The sequence below is a fragment of the Grampus griseus genome (assembly GCF_964374135.1).
Source record: "Grampus griseus genome assembly, chromosome: 6".
Lineage (NCBI taxonomy): Eukaryota > Metazoa > Chordata > Mammalia > Artiodactyla > Delphinidae > Grampus > Grampus griseus.
The window spans coordinates 57,851,774-57,857,436 of NC_139000.1; positions in this window are offsets into that span (position 1 = coordinate 57,851,774).

The following is a 5,663-nucleotide window of genomic DNA, read 5'->3' on the forward strand; positions in this document are numbered from 1 at the left end:
CAATATATGTTTAATGACATTAAACATTATTTGGGCACTTAAAATGTGCTGGACACTCTATGGGCAGCTGGATACAGAGATAAATAAGATATAAAGCTTCCCCTGGAAGGACTCACATTCTGGCACGATACCTTCCGGGTCTCGGAGATTGAGTCTACAATATCCACTCCACCCTCAAAAGTCAATCATGAGGCTCAGAGTCCCCTTGTCAATGGTCGGTTCAGAAATAGGAATACAATCTGGTCTTGGCCAATGAGACACAAAGGAAACCATCATGGGAAGTTCTCAGAAATATTTTCTTGCTTTATGTAGTAAACATGGAGGGAGACACTCCCCTTATGCTTCCCCTGGACATTGTAGTATCTGCACATGATGGCTGGAATCACTTTCACAAATCCCTTCTGAAGCTGCTGTACCTCTAGGTTTGTCATGCAAGCTATTCATTTTCATTTCTGTTTAAACCAGTGTTAATTTCCTGTTTCTTGTTTCTCTGATAAAAACGGACCCAGGATCTTAAAAGTGATCCTCAATTAGCTATCCACCATCACCTGGAAGACTCAAAGGAGAGATACAAAGAGAGAACAAGGGCAGGTGGATGCATGCTAGATGACCTATGGTGGGGTGTGTGCAGATTCCTTTTGTCCAGGCAAGAGGCACAGCTAAACAGCCTGCTTTCCTATTCCCTCTATACTAGAGGTTTTTATGCAGGTTCTATTAACCCCTTAGCAGACTGTAACACCAACAGACCACTTCCAGGTAAATATTTTTAAAGTAATAAAAGAAAACACATATACTTACATATATTATTTGCAATAGTTATCAAATTATGTTTAAAAAACTAAATTTGTGGTGTATGTTACATGTGCTTCTTCATTAATGTTTTACATAAAAGGTCTACTGCCCAGTCTAATAGCTTCTATAATTTCAAAGTAGCAAATGAAAATATTTCAAGCTATCTGCAAGTATAGAGTGATATAAAAAAACGACAGTTCTTGTTCATCATGGTCACAGTTTTTATTAATACTTCTGTGGATTATTGCCCTTAATTCATAACTGAAGAAAATACTTAATTTTAGTTATAATTAGTGAAATAATAATATACAGATTTTATTATCCAATTTTATAGGCCCTCTGAATTTTATCCAAGGATTACTTGCTTAGGAACCCCTGTTCTTGTTTTCTTAAAAAAATATTCTAATCCACCGTGAAGGCAGCCTTCTTTGTTTTGCTAATTGAGCCTGCAAATATAATATTAGAACCATAACTGTATGTGCTTGCATCAAATGTAAGTAAAGATTGCTGCCTTCTCAAGTCTTTATTTCAAACATTTATGAATATTTATGTTTAAAAGTCTCCTGGTTACTTTTTCTTAACTAAGTATTATGTTGGTTGGGGATTTTCTAGACAGCTACTAAAAAAGAATTTCTTTGTTATTCAGGAAGAAAAATTCCAATATTTCAAAAGTATTTTCTATATCATCTAATAATTGAAAAGTTACATGACTCTTGCTTGGAAATTATCTCTCTGACTAGGTGGTATTACTAACCTTGACTAGGGCAAAATTAAGAAGGTAAAATTTGTTATCTGCTCGAATGCCCATCCTAACAATCATAATTCCTATTTCATTGGCTCAAGTCTCAAATGTATTTCCCTAAAAATCACGTATAGCTTCCCTCTATGCTTAATTAAAAATCCAGAAAGCAAGAACACATATTTTATGATTTAGTAGAGATCTTTCACAAAAGTCTTTACTATTTAGTTTAAGAAGAGAAAACAATGATACTAAGGAGATAGCTATCCCCTGCCCTTCTCCCTAAACTTCCATTATCACAGTACTTCATTTGGGGCCTCTCCTTCAGTGAATCCCAGTGAACTTTGCAAAATATTTAAACCTCATTTCGAATAGGATTTTATGTACAAAAAATGGTGGCTTGTCTTTATTGAGTAGTGGGCCAGCTAAAAGAGTGGAAATATGGAAGAGATTATGAGTTACAAGGGAATAGAGGGCCAATGGTGGTAGAGGGCATCAGTTCTATGCATCTTCACAATTACTATTTAATGCCAAACTGTCTTTCCGGAAGGATGTTATCTCTCTTCCCCATAGCAATGCATTAGAGTTTTTGAGTTCTGCATCCTTTCCAACACTTGATATCAGACTTTTTAATTTCTATCAGTTTGTTATGTGTGCAATATATGTCTTTGTCTTATTAATTTGTATTTCCCTAATTACTAATAAGCTTGAGCCCCCTTTAATGTTTATTGACTATTTAGTTTTTGGATAATAGATGATATTAAGGAAAAAAATCATGTGAATATATATATATATACACACACACCTGACTATTCATGTGTATATTCCTGTGTGTGCATATGTGTGTATATATATATTGATGACCTTGAGCAATCTTGTTGATGCAGCAGCTCTCCCAGCACCCACTCTTTATAAAAGTAGATGAATTTTTAGCAATAAGTTTTATTTAAAATAAGCTGTCTGATGTTTCAGTATTATCCATTGGTGTAACTTTAATTGAACTCTCATTGTTAGTAGAAGCTGTAAGAAACTACCAGAAAATAGTCTCCTTGGGGTTTCCATTTGATCAAGTGTTCATCATTGCCTGAAATGGCTAAGCCCCATTAATGGCTACTATTTCTACTTCCTGAAGAAATAAAGAAACTGCCCTGATTCTTCACCTGGAGCTTATCAGGCTTTGATAATGAATGATGTGAAGAAAACTGGTAAGCATTAGCATCAGAATCATCATTAGAGACAAGATTATATCATTAAAAATTATTACAACCAGAATGAAAATCAGGGTAACAGAGGAATAAAGAGGTAATGGGCTGCTTAGAAGGAAACATTAAAAATCAGGTAAAATGGATGGCTTAAAGTTTTCAGCTTACTTTCTCAAAAGACTCTGAATTTGATTCCTTTTTGTGAGGTCAAGGATGGTATACTCAAAACTGCTCTGAGAATGAGCCATAGAATTCAAGTCAATTCATCAAGTATTTATTCATTTTTGCATTTGTTTTTAAAATAATATGTGCTAGAACTTCTTCAATCTAATAAAGTATATTGTGAGAAACCCACAGCTAACATCACATTTAATGCTGAAAAACCAAATGTTTTCCCTCTAAGATCAAGAACATGACACCCCTGCCACTTCTGTTAAATATTATACTGCAAGTTCTAGCCATGACAGTAAGGCATGAAAAAGATATAAAAGGTACCCAGATTGGAAATGAAGAAGTGAAACTACCCCTATTTACAGATAACATGAGCTTGTAAATGATCATGTATATAGAAAATCCTTTAGAAGTCCACTGTAAAACTATGAGAACTAATAAACAAGTTCAGCAAGGTTGCAGGAATCAAGAGCAACATGCAAAAATCAATTGTATTTCTATCTCCAGCAAAAAAAAAAACTCTGAAAGTAAATGAAGAAAACAATTCAATGTACAATAGTATCAAAAAGAATAAAATACTTAGAATTAAATTTAACATAAAAGCATTGAACCTGAACTCTGAAAACTACAAAACATTGTTAACTAGAATGAAAGAAGATAAAATAAATGGACTGATAGCTTGTGTTTGTGGATTAGAAAATTTAATATTGTTAAAATAACAGTACTTCCCCATTTCATCTACAGCTTCAGTGTGTTCCCTGTGAAAATCTCAGCTGGACTTTTCATAGAAATTAATGAGATGATCCTAAATTGATATGGAAATGTGAGGGACCAAGTATAGCCAAGCAATCTTGCAAAAGAAGAACAGAGTAAGAGGACTCACACGTTTCAATTTTAAAACTTATTGCCAACCTATGATAATTAAGACATAGTGACATCAGTGTAAGGATAGACAATGGACAGAATTAAGAGTCCATATGTAAGGCTATTTGTGGTCAATTGGCTTCAACAGTGCTGCCAAGATTATTCAATGAGGAAAAAGTAGTCTTTCCAACAAACAGTGCTAGAACAACTGGATATCCACATGCAGAAGAATGCAATTCGACCCCATCATGCATGTAAATTAACTCAAAATCAATTATAGACCTATGCAAGACCTAAAACTATAAAACTTAGAAGAAAACATCAAGCAAGTCCTCACTGGATAAGGCAAAGCCTTCTTAGACCCAACAGCAAAAGCACAAGGAAAAAAAAAAAAAAAAGATGAATCGGACTCCAGCAAAATTTTAAATGTTCAAGCAAGATGGTGGTAAGGAATTTCTAGCATTCTTCCCCAACCAGAAACATCATTATGAACAGCTATCCACACAAAAGAGATACTTCCACAAGAGCTAAGGATTCCAGGATATCAGGTACTGGAAAGATTACCGTCCCTGACAGGATAGAAAAGACATAGCTAAGAGGGTAGGAAAGATAGTTTTACATTATCTCTATCACCCCTCCCTTAAGTCCAGGCAGCCCAGCGAAGAGACAGATACCCTGTCCACATGGGAAGGAGAGTAAAGTAAGCACCCAACTTCACCACAGACCCCAAGCACCAGGCCAGCTCCCACAGGCACAGGAGGCTTCCGTAAGCCCAGGCTCCAGTCCAGTCCAATGCCAGACCAACACAGCCTGGATCTAGCTTCCAGATTTGCACACGTGGATGCAGGATCCTGGTCTACCCCAATGTCAGATCGGTCCCTATGGCCCCAGTCTGCAGGCTGGCTCCCACTCATCTGGGTTCCTGGCCCATCCCAGCACCAGGCTGGCCCTTGCAGACCCAACCTCCAGGCTGTCTCCCATGGTGTCAGGCTCCAGGTTCACCCTATTGCCAAGCCTGCACACCCATTCTCTAAGTCCAAAAACTAAGGAACTATGATTATTTACTATTCTTTATACATTCTCTCACTTTCTTCATTTCATGCCTTGGCAATGCTGACCCTTAGCTTGAAGGGCTTTGCCTGACCCTGATCTCCATATAGCCAAGTCTTATCTTCACCTCAAAGTTCATCTTAAATGTTACCTGGGACAGGGACTTTCTCATCTCTGAACAACTTCACTACTTTATTGCTATCTTTTGATGGCATTTGCCACCATCTCTTATAATTATTTGTCAGTCTGTTATATCCCATTTCTTATATCTCTGTTCCCAATAATGGATGTAGTAGCTAAGGGGCTTTATTTTGGCCAAGATTGTTCTGTCACTTCTAATGTTCTCCCACTGATCATTCATTTGTGTTTATTCTATGAAGGGATGTCTTCTGTCATTTTATGTATTTATTCATATTTTCTGCCAGTTGTTGTACTGTACTTCTTATTAATTATGCAGTAGCGCACAAACGCGTCTCAGGTTTTGACCTATCAAAGGCAACAGTGGGATGGAGCCAGTTGAAATTTCTTTGGGAAGCTTATTTTTGTCTCAGAGAATCCTGTTGAGGTGAGTGATGGAATATGAAAGAGGAATGGAGGATTGGGAGGGAAAAACAGTTTCCCTTGTCCCATGCCTAAGACTAGAGTGAGGAATCGCAGGGGTGGTTTTCAATTGCAGCCTTCTGAACTGAGGAATGAGTTTTAAAGTATTTGCATACATTAGACAGAAGCAGGAGAGCTTCCAGCTTCTGGCAGGGTGTCTTCCCAACTAAAACGAATTCACAGAAAAGCAGACTGTCGGGTGTGGCATTTGCATTTCAGATTAACCAGCAAGCGTATACAAACTC